Below are 17195 nucleotides of genomic sequence, written 5' to 3'. Positions count from 1 at the left end.
AGAAGATTTATTCTTCTTTGAAAGAATATGCATCTTCAAAAACTTGATACATTCTGAGACTGTAATCAGTATTTATTTATTAATTGTTTATGATAAGATTTCTGGACAGGATGTAAAAGTAACCTCGAATTTCATTTTCCAATGTTAGGGAAAGTAAAAAACAAATTTACGGTGCTTTGCAAATTGTGTGAACGATTGTTTTAAAAAAACCACTTCGTTTGCTATACTAATACCGTTCTTCTGATGATGTAGACGTTTGCCTCGTAGAAACGAATGGAAGAATGTCGATGGAGCCATTTGTAATCGCCGTGCGGCTCGTTCGCGGAGGAAAGTAAATTCGTTCGATGCATTTAATGTTAGGCGCGTGCAGCCTCGATAATGTAATTCGCAATAGTCTTCGAATCGCACGCGTGAATTACGTGATACGCTCGGCAATGCGTTATTTACAACACAAGTCCTTGTCACTCTGACGTTTCCTCGGCTCTTTACACGATCTACAAGCGAAATTTAATATCTGGTTTCGACGTACAACAATTTCCAGAATTTATATTCATATATCGAGGACATAATCTCAGATTCAGTCGTAAAACTTGAACAGATGGCAGGAAAATTTCGTTTTCGTTACGACTCCATATCCGTATCCGGAACCTGTTTGGCTCTGTCGTAAATTAAAACCTTGAAATCAGAATACAACAGAACAAGTATTAAATATCGAAGGTTTTTTTATATCGCCATTATCGTGACTCGATGTCGTAAAATTCAGATTACAACATTCTAATTCGAAGGTTTTCATTGATAAAACTAGGAACTAAACGTCGCGTTACGATGGGGAAATAAAAATTTTATTACCAGTTCGTTCAATTTTACGACTGATTTGTCATCTAAGACTCTTTTTAAATTCCGTCATTTTGGTATTTTAAAAGACGTTCGACGCGATTATTTTCTGTTTTATACACCTTTAAAAACACCTTTTAAAACATCAGAATGTTAACGAAGGACTTTAAACAGTTCCCCTTTCTGCAAAATAATCTCTTTCTTGAGATTCAAATTGCATTAACAATAAAAAAAAAACGGTTCCCTTTCTGCAAATTAATCTCTTTCTTGAGATTCAAATTGCATTAAAAATAAAAATAAAAACAAAAACAGTTCCATTTCTTGAGATTCAAATTGCATTAACAATAAAAATAAAAAAACAAACGGTTCCCTCTCTACAAATTAATCTCTTTCTTGAGATTCAAATTGCATTAACAATAACAAAAAAAACAAATTAAATAAAAAAAAAACAGTTCCCTTTCTGCAAAATAATCCCTTTCTTGAGATTTAAATTGCATTAATAATAAAAAATAAAAAAAAAAACAGTTCCCTTTCTGCAAACTAATCTCTTTCTTCAGATTCAAATTGCATTAATAAAAAAAAAAAATAAAAAACAAAAAACAGTTCCCTTTCTGCAAACTAATCTCTTTCTTGAGATTCAAATTGCATTAATAAAAAAAAAAAACAGTTTCCTTTAATCAAATTCACAAGTACCAGTAATTCGCGATTAAAAAATTGCACGCTTTAATTTCATAACGTTCGAAAAATTAAGATTTAACAATGTGATCGCCTTTGCATTGATTGCAGTCGCTCCCATTCATCTGATTATCGTTGCGTTAAACAAACCAGCCACCCTTTCCCCTCGTGTAACAAGCTTTACGCAATGGCAAATATTTCCCCTGGCGATGCAACCGGCGCGACGGAGTTTGCGTTGCTCACTCGTCGACATACATTATTCCGGCCGGCATTGTCGGCCTTCATTGAGGCGCAAAAAGTAGCGGGCACAAAAAAACACCGCGTCCTCTGACGGCTCAGCGAGCTACACGAGCTAGCGGGCGTAGCAAACATTTTGATATTCGTCCCGTTTGCTCGAGGCGCATTATGCGTGGAACGCGAGGCAGAACGCGAAACGGAAAAAAAAAAAAAAATAATACTGTCGCCGGCCAAAGGAGATTTACGTAATCGTCGCGGAACAAAGTTGTTTTCCGTGTTAAACGCAGGCAGGAAATGAGGTAAATCCAACGTGACACGCATCTTTCGAACGGATTTTCGTGCGTCAGACCGGAGACAGATGAGAAAATCCCACGTACGATGGTTTCATCCACAGAATTCGACAGATTTTTAATTTTATTTATTTTATTCAAAGTACAAGTATCAAGGACTGCTAAAATAGTAATTAACAATCGACAGAGACATAGTTCTGCTATTCAATAACGAGATAGGAGGACTTCGACCACCATTGTACGATATTATAAACTTGCACCTGCAGGTTCGGGCATACTTGCGCAAATATATGTCGCTGGAAGCGAACTGTGAGAGAAAAGTTGTTTGAAACAGGTTTCTAACACTTGTTATTAAAATTTGATAAAATTTTGTGATTTTTAGTCCACGTTGCATGGTAGCTCCAGCAAATTCGTGGCTATTAATTACAGGTGATTTTTTTTAAATATACGTGCAACATTTGGCGAATAGATGGCGAAAATGTGTCTTGCAACCAGCCACGTAATTGTGAAACTTGGTACAAAGAACTTACGACGAGAATGTAGATAGCATCGTTGCAACAGTGAGGTGCAATTAGTCCAAGCGGTTATTATAAAATCGCTATACTTTTCCACGTTTCCGCGATGGCGGAAAGTCAATCGCGAATGCTTTTCTCAGTCCTTGAGCGCAATGACGTTTGAATATTGATAAATTCTGTCCGACGATGTCGTCGGAAGCGTTAGACTCGTTTCTGCTGAGTCAAAACAAATTTCCACGCCATTGTTGTCTCAAAACGTCCGCGAGAAATAACGTTCCATCGAATCTATAGATCGAGCCGTATAAAAATGATTCCGTTTTAATTCAACGAGCAATTATCATTCTCCACGACTAATTTAAAAGCTTTTATGGGCAACAAATACAGTTTACCATTAGTACTCGTTTGTTACCAATGTTTTCCACGTTCCAGAAACAAGATTGTGATTAATCTTGGAGGGATTGTGCAACCTGAACGACTGTTTTGTATTCACCGGTAATGTATTCGTTTCTGACGAAATTCTCACGTTCCTCGCGCCTAATTGTGCAAACGAAATGACGTCGAGGTTAAATCATTAATTCGACGAATTGAAGCTAAACGAGTGCAGAGAGTTCGGAAACCGAAGGTTGTCGGACTCTTTCGCCATCCACGACTCCAAAAAACGGATTTCTGGGCTCGAGGCGAACCTGTTCCGCGTTCAAAGTCATCCTCTTCTCGGGGCCCAAGCGGCGGCCATTTTGAAAGCTAGTGTGCGCGCGCGGACTGTGGCCAACGACTCCGAAAACCCGGAAAGTGGTCAATTTTGACGCTATTGGAACCGAACAAAATGGTAAAAATATTAACTTCTTTTTCTTTACTGGGCAGTTTTAATAATACGTTTAAAAAATAAAAATTCTGACAAATATGGATAGTTCTCGTATTCAAATTGGTTCCGTATTTAAAATTGCAGAACGCGTAAATATTGTTTTTTAACAACTTATGTTGAATTTAATGCAATGGTATGAATACATATTCTAATTAAAAGAAAAATCGTATTTTAAGGTAATCGTCCGCATGAAAGGTATCAATGAATATATGTACGTACGATCAATGCCCGTAAATCTAGTGTTAATTTCTCTGTAGAGTTCGATTTCTGGGGATTTTCTAATCAACTGATTTTAATTAGCCGAATATTTTATTTTCTCTTGCAATGTTCTATCGATACTAAGTGATTTTATGTGGATCTTTAGGCACTGAAAAATTAACTTTGTCCTGGTCGATAAGAAAGTTACTGGCGAAAGACGAACGGGGGCAGCTTTGGGGGGTGGACTCGTTCGACCGTAATTGGAATTTAGAATCGGGTTGGAACCGAGGGCTGCGGATTGTTTCGCGGCTCCAGTCGGGCTAGTAAAATTTAACGGAGCAATCGTACTTTCGGGTACATCGACCCGCCGTTACGATTGGCAGTGGACCAAGAACCTCTGAGGGGGGGGGGAGGAAAGGGTGCAACGGGTCGAGGTACTTTCACGAACAGCAGGGGGAGTCCCGCGTGCTATTTAAACATTTAAATGGGGAAGCTGAACGCGTGCCAGTACGATACCTGCATTTTACGATCGTCCCGATCACTGCCCGGTGACATTTGCGTAACGCGACGTCGCAACAGGCGGCATTTGTTGAATTATTCGCGGATAAACGACGAGCGAAATGCCGCTCGCGGATCGCATTGACATGCAGGCGTTGAATATTCGACCGCGTTTCGCCCGATAATTTAATTGTTCTCGAAATTGTTCGACGTAGACGGCGTGGCCAACAGCGCTCAAAGGTCTCCTTTCGATGAAAATTTGTACTGGACGCTCAGAAAGGCCGGGACCAACTCTTCACTACGCGTTAAAAAAGTTTTTATAAACTTTTCAGGAAGATATTTACGATAGAGACAGAGAATTTTGAACATTTACTATTATTTTTGACATGGATGGAATATTTGAAAATTTTACATTTTTTTCAGCCAGAATAATAAATTATAAATATATTTGGAAGCTTCTATTTTTTTAATGAGGTATTTTCAAATATATTTTTGTGTAAACTTTTGTATTTGATAACAGTAACACGTAGTTTGGTCATTTTGGAACAGGTTGAATAGGAAATTTATTTCTATAATTTTGAACAGTTTGGATTGTGTATTGTCATTGTAGCATCGAGGATGACTCATGTTCGATAGGTTTGAATTATTACTGCTTATGTAACACTTGTCGATTGTCTTTCGTTCCCAAAGAAGGCTCTCACTATGCGTCATTGTTATTGCTTTTCATGGCACAAGAAATTTTCCACTTTCTCCACGTCAGTCCAGTAATAAATCCTTCAAAACTATATTGTTTATCGAATTTTCTGGCAAGTTATTAAGTAAAAATTCTATTCTATGCATTTTAATGGGGGTTTTCAAGAAAATCTAATATCATTTTCCAATAATAAATTTCCCTATTTCAATCCAGTAATAAATCCTACAAAACTATATTGTTCATCGAATTTCCTAGCAAGTTACTAAATAAAAATTCTATTCTATGCATCCTAATGGGAGTTTCCAAGAAAATCTAATATTATTTTCCAATAATAATCTTCCACGTTTCAATCCAGTAATAAATCCTACAAATCTACATTGTTTATTGAATTTTCTGGCAAGTTATTAAATAAAAATTCTATTCTTTGCATCCTAATGGTGGTTTTTCAAGAAAATCTAATATCATTTTCCAATAATAATCTTCCACGTTTCAATCCAGTAATAAATCCTACTAAACTACATTGTTTATCGAATTTTTTGGCATGTTATTAAATAAAAATTCTATCCTATGCATCTTAATGGCTTTTTTAAAGAAAATCTAATATTATTTTCTAATAATAATCTTCCACGTTTCAATCCAATAATAGATCCTACAAAGCTACATTGTTTATTGAATTTCTTCACAAGTTATTAAATAAAAATTCTATCCTGTGCTTATGTTCATTGAATTTCATCACAATTTATTAAATAAAAATTCTATTCTATGGATCCTAAAGAGAAAAATCAAGAAAATCTAATATTATTTTCCAATAATAATTTTCACGTTACAATTCAGTAATAAATCCCACAAAACTGCATTGTTTGGAATTTTTTCACAAGTTATTAAATAAAAATTCTATTCTATGCATTCTAATGGGGGTTTTCAAGAAAATCTAATGTCATTTTTCAATAATAAATTCCACGTTTCAATCTAGTAAATAATCCTACAAAACTATATTGTTTATCGAATTTTCTGGCAAGTTATTAAGTAAAAATTCTATTCTATGCATCTTAATGGGGGTTTTCCAGAAAATCTAATAGTATTTTCCAATAATAATTTTCCACGTTTCAATCCAGTAATAAATTCTACAAAACTACATTGTTTATTGAGTTTCTTCACAAGTCATTAAATAAAAATTCTATTCTATGCTTATTTTTATTGAATTTCTTCACAATTTATTAAATAAAAATTCTATTCTATGGATCCTAAAGAGAAAAATCAAGAAAATCTAATATTATTTTCCAATAATAATTTCCACGTTACAATTCAGTAATAAATCCCACAAAACTGCATTGTTTGGAATTTTTTCACAAGTTATTAAATAAAAATTCTATTCTATGCATTCTAATGGGGGTTTTCAAGAAAATCTAATGTCATTTTTCAATAATAAATTCCACGTTTCAATCTAGTAAATAATCCTACAAAACTATATTGTTTATCGAATTTTCTGGCAAGTTATTAAGTAAAAATTCTATTCTATGCATCCTAATGGGGGTTTTCCAGAAAATCTAATAGTATTTTCCAATAATAATCTTCCACGTTTCAATCCAGTAATAAATCCTACTAAACTACATTGTTTATCGAATTTCCTGGCAAATTATTAAATAAAAATTCTATCCTATGCATCCTAATGTGGATTTTCAAGAAAATCTAATATCATTTTCCAATAATAATCTTCCACGTTTCAATCCAGTAATAAATCCTACTAAACTACATTGTTTATCGAATTTTTTGGCATGTTATTAAATAAAAATTCTATCCTATGCATCTTAATGGCTTTTTTAAAGAAAATCTAATATTATTTTCTAATAATAATCTTCCACGTTTCAATCCAATAATAGATCCTACAAAGCTACATTGTTTATTGAATTTCTTCACAAGTTATTAAATAAAAATTCTATCCTGTGCTTATGTTTATTGAATTTCATCACAATTTATTAAATAAAAATTCTATTCTATGGATCCTAAAGAGAAAAATCAAGAAAATCTAATCTTATTTTCCAATAATAATTTCCACGTTACAATTCAGTAATAAATCCCACAAAACTGCATTGTTTGGAATTTTTTCACAAGTTATTAAATAAAAATTCTATTCTATGCATTCTAATGGGGGTTTTCAAGAAAATCTAATGTCATTTTTCAATAATAAATTCCATGTTTCAATCTAGCAAATAATCCTACAAAATTATATTGTTTATCGAATTTTCTGGCAAGTTATTAAGTAAAAATTCTATTTTATGCATCCTAATGGGGGTTTTCCAGAAAATCTAATAGTATTTTCCAATAATAATCTTCCACGTTTCAATCCAGTAATAAATCCTACTAAACTACATTGTTTATCGAATTTCCTGGCAAATTATTAAATAAAAATTCTATCCTATGCATCCTAATGTGGATTTTCAAGAAAATCTAATATCATTTTCCAATAATAATCTTCCACGTTTCAATCCAGTAATAAATCCTACTAAACTACATTGTTTATCGAATTTTTTGGCATGTTATTAAATAAAAATTCTATCCTATGCATCTTAATGGCTTTTTTAAAGAAAATCTAATATTATTTTCTAATAATAATCTTCCACGTTTCAATCCAATAATAGATCCTACAAAGCTACATTGTTTATTGAATTTCTTCACAAGTTATTAAATAAAAATTCTATCCTGTGCTTATGTTTATTGAATTTCATCACAATTTATTAAATAAAAATTCTATTCTATGCATCCAAATGGCTTTTTTAAAGAAAATCTAATACCATTTTCGGTGAAATTGTTATCAATCGAACTCCTCGAGTATAATAACAATTTCCAAGATCGTTCGAACGTGACCACGTCGGGGGGTGGAAATTCTGTTATGCAATCGTCCCGCGGACGATTTTCCATATCAGAAAATTATTCCGTTTCGTAACGAGGGCCCTCGAGCAATCCGCGAGACCTAACCCGACGCCGATAATAATTCCATTGGCTCTGTTTACAGGAGCCCCACGGCTAACGATCGCCGGAATACGTCTTCGCCAGTTTCATCGGCGCTTCGTCTCGCTTTCTCGAGCTCTCATCGATCGCTGGCTCTGCGAACAACTGGAAGTCGACCAAACGAGAGTCCCACCCTTATTATGCGAGCCGCCATTTTCGAGCGGAGCAAGAACCTCCAGCCTCTAAAAAACGAATCGATAATTATCCGTAAACTTCACAAAATAGGATTCGAACAACTAAACACATCGTCAGAATCTTGAGAAATCGCGTACAAAAACTTTTTTTTCTAACTTACCGACCGTCGATCAAAAAGGAAGATCAAATTAAGCGAGAATTTTTTTATTTTGATTAATAGGTTCAATAGAATTTTATTCGTACCCTGCGGGGAATTATAATGAATAATGTAGCTTGAAAGGATATTCTATAAATAACGATTTTATTCTGTATCATACATTATGAAGATTTATTACACATTTATAATTAATTTATGCAGCGTTAAACTATGCACAGGGCGGAGTGCATGTACAGGGTGGGGGGAAAAGTATCGAGGGACCTTGGAATATCTCTCGAGGATAATGTTTGAAAATATTTGCACGTTTTTATCGACGTCTCTGCGTGTTATTTAATAAATTCTCTGTCCACGTTTGGCAAGCGTTCGTTATGGGATTCTTTTGCTATCTACCGTGGTTCATTTGCGCGAAGAAAGGGAACGCCTCGGAAATTTCGTTCCTTTTCTCGCGTTAATTACCAGCCAGTGTTGCTCGAGAAAGGCGAGTCTAATTTCAGAAATGAGCCCCCTGAAACAGAAAGGGGAACGGCCACGAAGAGACAGAGAGAGAGAGAAAGAGAGAGAGGAAAAAATAGGGTTGAAAAGAAGAAAAACTTACAATGGACGGAAGCAAAGAACAGAGGCGAGACAAAAACCGAGAGCGACGAAGAGGCACGAACAAAAGTAGAGGGGAAAAAAGAAGAGAAGCTTCGTTCTAAAGTTTTAACTACGGAACAGGTTCGTTACGTTGCCTTTGATTGGGCTTTAAGGCGCAAAAGGGGGGGGAACCTAATTTCCAAGATGACGAGAATCGGGGTACGTGATATGTTTGTCGGATGCATTACAGCGAATCGTTATCGCGAAACTTCGGGGATCTTTTGAGGAGGGAGAAGAGTGGCTCGTTACGTTACGTTTTATCGAGTTTTGCTTCAAAGGCTGAGAAAAATTGTTCCGCGGAAAGGACACAATGAATGCGGAATATAGGATGTGGAAAAAAGTTGGGATTAAGGTCTCTTTTTATGAAACTTTCCGACATTTTTTTTTGTTTGGATCCGTGGAAACACGATGCAGTGATAAATGTCACTGGAATAATAAAAAGTAGGGAAATATATATACATTTAATGGTAGAAAGTATCGTTAAATATTTTACAGTAACGATTTGTGCGTAATAGAAATGATAAATAAATTGCACTTGATATTCCAGTGTATTTTAATATCTACGTATGATTAGCCGCTTCGGCCATTTTGTATGCAAATAAAACTTTAATAGTTTACAAATTGTGTCGTAAACGTATCCATAGCGAGATATCACGAATTTTATTATGTCGTTCTATTTTAAGGTTACGTTCTAAATTTGACGCGACAGCAGACATAACCTTTATTTATAATTGAAATGGACTCGGTGGGCATCGAGAGTCAACGAACGAAAATAGAGTCCAATATGTTGATAAAGAAGATAATCGAATTGTTCCTGCAATATTGAACTTTCGTCGAGCTCGTGAAAACATCAGGCGGCCATTATGGTCCGCGTGGTCGTCCATTAAAATCTGTCGATGGTGCACACATAAACGCTGCGACCTTGGGCGGGGAAATGACTGCCTCGAAAACAATTTCCCGAATATCCTCGATCGCGAACGATCGATTTTGAGGAAGAGGGATTAATATTTGATAATCCACCGTCCACTTAATGCTCGAAGGACGAAACGAACGGTAGGAAGACCGTTCATCGACGAAGTTAACGGTTTCCACCTGGGATTCACTATTTTTACGTTAAGCTTCTTGGACGGGTCCCGATAGCGGAAGATTACTTTTCCACGTAACAGTAATTTATCCTCCTTTCCCAGCGACTTTTCTGTATCGCGACGGGGAAACAAAGAACTCCGAACGGGAAAAGTTGGATCCACGGATTCTTTAACGAACCTTTAAAGGATCCGATGGACAACTTAAGGGGTGTATCAAGGAGGTCGAAAGGTCAAACTTGCGATTATTTAATACTTTCAATTGGAGATAAAAGGACCTTATTTTTAAAAATTAATCCGATGAAAATTTGAAGGGTACATCAAGGAGATTAAAAGTTCCTACAAAGTGATTTTTATTTAATAATTCTAATGGAAAGCAAAGACCTCAAAATTTGAAATGTGAAATTCTACATTTTTTTTATTATTGAAGCAGATGGTCAATGATATTGAAGATATCCAGAGTTAAAAAATTTTAATTTCTATTTTTATATAATTACAGATTTTGATAAGTTTGATTTGTAAGAATCCAATCTGATCATATTTTGGGCCAATTGGATATTATAAATTGACTATAGCAATATCTTGAAATGGTATACAATAAAATTCTTATGAAATAATTTGATAGGATTCAAAAATGCTATTTAATAATAGAGTAAATTCAATTTTTAAGTGGATATTATAAATTGACTATAGCAATATCTTGAAATGGTATACAATAAAATTCTTTGTTTCAATCTCTGTTTCTTAGATTTAGATTAACGTACGAGTATAATGGGGTATAATAATTTTCAGAATGCCATCGGGGCGAATGAAAACAACGTGGATCAATAAGAGTTCAATGTAGTTCACTAGAGCGAATATTCTCAAGTCGACCGGTTTCTGTAATCCGTTCGCGTGTACAGCGCGTTCCAAATATGGCGGCAAATTCAAACAGTCCATTACACGCGATGGACATTTTTAGAAAATAATTCCTTCGCCCTGAAAACGATTGTCAACGCAAAATTCAGTTTTCTAATTTTCTAAATTCATAAAGCAATTTAATTCGTTAAATTTAGGTATTCTAAAAAATTTAGTTTCGTAATTTTCTAAATTCATAGAGCAATTTCGTCCACAAATAACAACTAAATGATTGTTTATTAATACGAATTATAAATCGTGGGAGAGCTTGCAGAGACTAAATTTAAATATTCTACAAAATTTAGTTTCGTAATTTTTTAAATTCCTATAACAATTTCGTCCACAAATAACAACTAAATAATTGTTTATTATTACGAATTATTAATTCTGGAACAGCTTGCAGAGACTAAATTTAAGTATTCTACAAAATTTAGTTTCATAATTTTCTAAATTCATAGAGCAAATTTGTCCACAAATAACAACTAAATAATTGTTTATAAATCGTGGAAGAGCTTGCAGAGACTAAGTTTAGGTATCCTACAAAATTTAGTTTCGTAATTTTCTATATTCATAGAGCAATTTCGTCCACAAATAACAACTAAATAATTGTTTATTAATACGAATTATAAATCGTGGGAGAGCTTGCAGAGGCTAAATTTAAGTATTCTACAAAATTTAGTTTTGTAATTTTCTAAATTCATAGAGCAATTTCGTTCACAAATAACAACTTAAATAATTGTTTATTATTACGAATTATAAATCCTGGAAGAGCTTGTAAAGACTAAATTTAAGTATCCTACAAAATTTAGTTTCCTAATTTTCTAAATTCATAGAGCAATTTCGTCTACAAACAACAACAAAATAATTGTTTATTAAAGCTTGCAGAGATTTGAACGGAGAGTGTAAGTTTCCAACGAAATTGTTATTTGTAAAATATTTATCCGATTTTGGATTCCCTTGGATGCAACTGCTGGTAGAATGCTTGTTATGAATTCTCGTGACCGCCGGTCGCAAATCAGAAATTCTACCAGGTGCACGCGGAACGACTCCGCAATGCACGACCGGAAATCGAACACTCGGAAACAAGTTACATCCACGAGCCCAATGGGAACAAACGCGATCGTCGGCCCCGAAACTTCGTGAAAACTTGGACGTTCGATCGTGCGGGCTGTTCTATTGTGTCATTTCTACGTAATCGTGGACACGTTGTTGGCGTACCAACCGTTCCATGGTCGTGAATTGCCCGGGCCCCGCCCCCCGCTCAGGAAACTCACACACGTGACACGCAGGACAAAAAGGAACTCTTTTCGGGCGTCGAAGACTCTTTCGAACAGATACACCGCGATACAGCGTCCATTTTATATCTTTACTCTTCAAACGAACAATAATAACAAGTATACTGATATTTATTAGCTTTTAAAAAATTGAATTGCATAGGGAATTTATTCTGGGGAGAAAAAATCAATTCAAGAGTCTTTACTTGTATCGAACGACGCTGAGGACTCTTTGGAACAGAAACACCGCGAAACAGCGTCCATTTTATATCTTTACTCTTCAAACCAACAATAATAATAAGTATACTGATATTTATTAGCTTTTAAAAAATTGAATTGCATAGGGAATTTATTCTGGGGACAAAGAATCAATTCAGAAGACTCTACTCGTATCAAATGACGCTGAGGACTCTTTTAAAGTGAGGAACAGTGTCCATTTTATATCCTTGCTCTTCACACGAACAATAATAATGGACACAGTGGAATTTGTTAACTTTTAAAAAATTGAATTGCATAGGGAATTCATTCTGGGGAGAAAGAATCAATTCAGAAGACTCTACTCGTATCGAACGATGCTGAGGACTCTTTCGAACAGAAACACCGCGAAACAGCGTCCATTTTATACCTTTACTCTTCACACAAACAATAATAATAACTATACTGATATTTATTAGCTTTTAAAAAATTGAATTTCATAGGGAATTTATTCTGGGGAGAAAGAATCAATTCAGGAGTTTCTGCTCGTATCGAACGACGCTGAGGACTCTTTTGAACTGAGAAATAGCGTCCATTTTATATCCTTGCTCCTCAAACGAACAATAATAATGGACACAGTGAAATTTGTTAACTTTTAAAAGATTGAATTGCATAGGGAATTCATTCTGGGAAGAAAGAATTCCTCCAGCTTGGTAAGAAATTGTCTGACATTGTTTACATTCTACTTACTCGCGAAACCACATTCCCCTTAAAGACTTCGAACCTTGTAAGGAGCTGATAATTGAAAGATTAATTAAGACTTTACCATTTACGTTTTACTGTCATTTTTATTTTGATGTTTAGATCGTCGTTGGCGCGAAAAACGAGACCCTAATATTATTATTAAGAGGAAATTTGAGATCTCCTTTTGTGAATTTTATACTCGATGAATTAATAGAGAAAACACATGTTCCGTGACACGCAGTTCTCGAATGGCAAACTCATCTCGTCGATTGTGTTCCGAATAAATGTCAGAATCTTTTCTCTCGTACGATAGAAATCCGTTTTTCTCATAAAATGCGTTTTCACGATAGAAACTACCATTAATCATATATGTATATGATAATACAAAATTTTGACCAAAGATGAAACAATCTTTTCTAAACATCACTGAATCTCAACTCCATCCATAAATTTTCTATATTAAAATTTACATCTTTCAATTTATTTTAAATAAGTAGAAAATTTTAACCCTTTGCACTCCGAATTATATTTGAATTTTGTTACCAGCAGCTTCCAACTAACTAACTAACTAACTAACTGCAAACTAAGTAACTAACTAACTTACAAAATAGCAAACTAACTGCAAACTAACTCACTAACTAACTAACTAACTATCTAACTACAAACTAACTAACTAACTAACTAACTAACTAACTGCAAACGAACTAACTAATTTACTTACTAACTAACTAATTAACTAACTTACTAACTAACTAACTACATGCAAACTAATTAACTAACTAAGTAACTGCAAAATAACTAACTAACTAACTAACAAACTAGACACTAACAAATTAACAAACTAACTAACTAAATAACTAACTAACTAACAAACTAGACACTAACAAACTAACTAACTAACTACATGCAAACTAATTAACTAACTAACTAACTGCAAAATAACTAACTAACTAACTAACAAACTAGACACTAACAAATTAACAAACTAACTAACTAACTAACTAACTAACTAACAAACTAACTAACTAACTGCAATTATTTATTTGAAATTTACGTTAGCTAAAAAGTAGGGCAAATTAAAACAAATTCAATTAAATATCTGTTTTATTTACATTATTTATTTGAAATTTACGTTAGCTAAAAAGTAGGGCAAATTTAAACAAATTCAATTAAATATCTGTTTTATTTACATTATTGTTGTATTTTTTAATTTTCAAGTGTATGATATCTCCACGGTTTGGACTTGAAAAAAATGTCTGAGATAAAAATTGTTAAGAAAATATATAGTTAAGAAAAAAAATTTGCCACAAGTGAACTGAACATCTCGAAAAATCCCATTAAAGTGCCCTAATAACAAAACTACAATAATTTCCACCTCGTGGGCAGCGAAAGGTGTTGCAATACTTTGTTAATAATTAATAATCGCAAACTCCATAGCTCGATCATCGCGTAAACCACTTCCCGACTAATCTGTAACACTTTATTCTTTTAATCGATCGTTCGACAAACAATATTTCCAAGAGAGCAATCTAGTTGTTTTTTTTCATTTTAATCATCGACGCCCCGCGCTGAAGGAACGTTTCTACATGCGTCACGATGTAAAATTTTAAATTCAAATGGGAGATTTCAATTTCCGATTAACGCGGCAAGAAAAATCGTCCGCGGACACGGGAGACCCGATTTGCATATCGCGTACTTCGTCGTCTTGTTAACCTTTTTCTTTCTGGACGAATAAAAAAAAAGTGGGGGGGGGGAAAAAAAACGTGTACGAACGTTCGAACGCGACGACACGTTCCCCTCGTTGGACACTCGAGACCGCGATTTGCGATTACAGACGGTGCGTTATTACGAGACGGTAGAAAAAAAAAAGTAGAATGATGTGTTTGCTGGAATAATTCGCGCGATGACTGTGACCTCCGCGACAGGTTTACGCGCGATTATCCTAACGAGAATATAAACGGTTAAGGAATTAGCACATTGGAAACTAGGAATCAGCAATTTGTTTTTTCGTCGATTGGAGATAAAATAATTTAGAACTTTATGGATCTCTAAACTCCTCGTTAGGTTCGTCGACGATTGCCTTAACGAAGACGTATGTAAATCACCAGCTCCCATATTTGGAAATAACAATATTTCCGATCGAAGATAGTTCGTAATATTGGCGCGAAGTTTGAACGATCGAGAAAAGTTCGAAATGCTAGTTTCTCTAGGGGAAATATCGAAATTGTTTTAACCTCGGTTAGAGTTATTTTATACGAGAAACTTTCAACCTTGATTGCTGGGTGTTTCGATGAACGGATTAATGAATCGATATTTATAGCATGCATACTGAACGGCATTCAAATTTAATGCCGCGGAAGTGTTTTAATATCCATGAATGCAGAATGGTCACGGCGATATGAGCGGGAGTCACAACAACAAATGTAACAAATGAAATGGAAATTAATTGCGTAACTTTGGATACTTTTAAGATCGCCTAGCGCGAACTGTAATTGCATACAGAGACTATAAACGATTCGTTTTAATAATAGATTTGTTTATTCGATCAATTTTTAAGCGTTTGTGGTATAATTAAAATGTTTGAAGAGTGGTTTTTCTATCGTTTCGAGGTTCGAAACTTTAATGTAAATAAGAGTTTTGTACTTCGCGCCGAGTGGCGACGAAGGTAGCCGAAGATCAACGAAGGTTAACGATGGCCGGAGGGCCAGCCAGAATTATTCAAATAAATGAAAGTGTAAAGGTTGGTATTTGGGCCAACGTCGGCTATTATATATTATCCAGTCATATAATGAATGCTCGATGACTGAAATCACTGATTTTGTCTCTAATTTTGTCAAAAGTCAAAAGTTCTCAATATACAGGGTGTTTGGCCAACTCTGGGAAAAATTTTAATGGGGGATTCTAGAGGTCAAAATAAGACGAAAATGAAGAATATTTCTTGACTGAGGCTTCGTTAAAAAGTTATTAAAAAATTAAATTAAAAAATTTCATATCATTCTGAAAAAATTATTGTTACCTAGAGGGGTTAATTACAATCATTTTTGGTCAATAGACATACCCTCGAAATCCTACGCAGTTTTGAGAAAAAAATTCGATTGGGTACTGAAATTTTTAGACGAAATTAAAAAATTTCAAATCATACTGAAAAAATTATATTTAGTTACAGAGGTCAATTACAAGCATTTTTGGTGAATAGACGTACCATCGAAATCCTACGCACTTTCGAGAAAAAAATTCGAGAAGGTGTGAAATTTTTCGACAAAATTAAAAAATTTCAAATCATATTGAAAAAATTATATTTAGTTACAGATGGCAATTACAAGCAATTTTGGTGAATAGACGTACCCTCGAAATCCTACGCACTTTCGAGAAAAAAATTCATTACTAAAAATGTAATGTCTGACCATAAATGATTCCCCTGAATTTTCATGCTTATCTTTAAAACATCATAACTTCCGAACGGATCGGTCGATTTTAAAGTTTCAAAATGCAAACAACGCGTATTTTGGTGTAGAATATGTAGAAATTCTAATAATATAGCAAAAGTTATTCCTTGACCCCCTAAAATGAGAAGAAGCTCCCAAAAAATGGTCAAATTTTCAAACAGCCATAACTCCTACAATAGTGATGATATTTCAATGAAACTCTTTTCTGCAGTAAACATCATAGGTGCCTACAAAAAAGTATTAGACAACTTTTCTACAGAGCGTCAAACAAAATTATTAAAAATGAAAAACGAATTTTTAAGAAAGATCGACAGGGGGCGAAAAAGAAAAATTTCAAATCGTTCTAAAAAAATTATTTTCAGCTAGGAGGGTCAATTACAATCATTTTTGGTCAATAGACATACCCACGAAATCCTACTCACTTTCGAGAAAAAAATTCGAGAAGGTGGACATTTTTCGACAAAATTAAAACATTTCAAATCGTTTTGAAAAAATTATTGACGGTTGCAGGGGTCATTTACAATCATTTTTGGTCAATAGATATACCCACGAAATCCTGCACATTTTCGAGAACAAAATTCGAGAAGGTGTGAAATTTTTCGACAAAATTAAAAAAATTCAAATCGTCCTGAAAAAATTATTGTCAGTTGCGGGGGTCATTTACAATCATTTTTGGTCAATAGACATACCCACGAAATCCTGCGCATTTTCGAGAAAAAAATTCAGTACGAGTGAAACTTTCAACAAATTGGTATTTTTGATTTTCGTCTTATTTTGGCCTCTGGAATCTTCCATTACATTTTTACAAATACAGTGAAAA

The 17195-nt window shown here is 34.3% G+C and overlaps 1 protein-coding gene across 2 annotated transcripts in view; it reads right to left on the bottom strand.

Moving 5' to 3' along the window:
• The window catches only part of LOC122404797 (alpha-tocopherol transfer protein-like), a 32227-nt gene that overhangs the window by 6700 nt on the left and 8332 nt on the right, over window positions 1–17195 (bottom strand). The window lies entirely within an intron of this gene.

The sequence above is a fragment of the Colletes gigas genome, unplaced genomic scaffold, assembly GCF_013123115.1.
Source record: "Colletes gigas isolate AHSC1104 unplaced genomic scaffold, ASM1312311v1 Colletes_gigas_Sc00003, whole genome shotgun sequence".
NCBI lineage: Eukaryota > Metazoa > Arthropoda > Insecta > Hymenoptera > Colletidae > Colletes > Colletes gigas.
The sequence above is the reverse complement of the archived record's forward strand: the minus strand, read 5'-3'. Positions and strand labels throughout refer to the sequence as shown.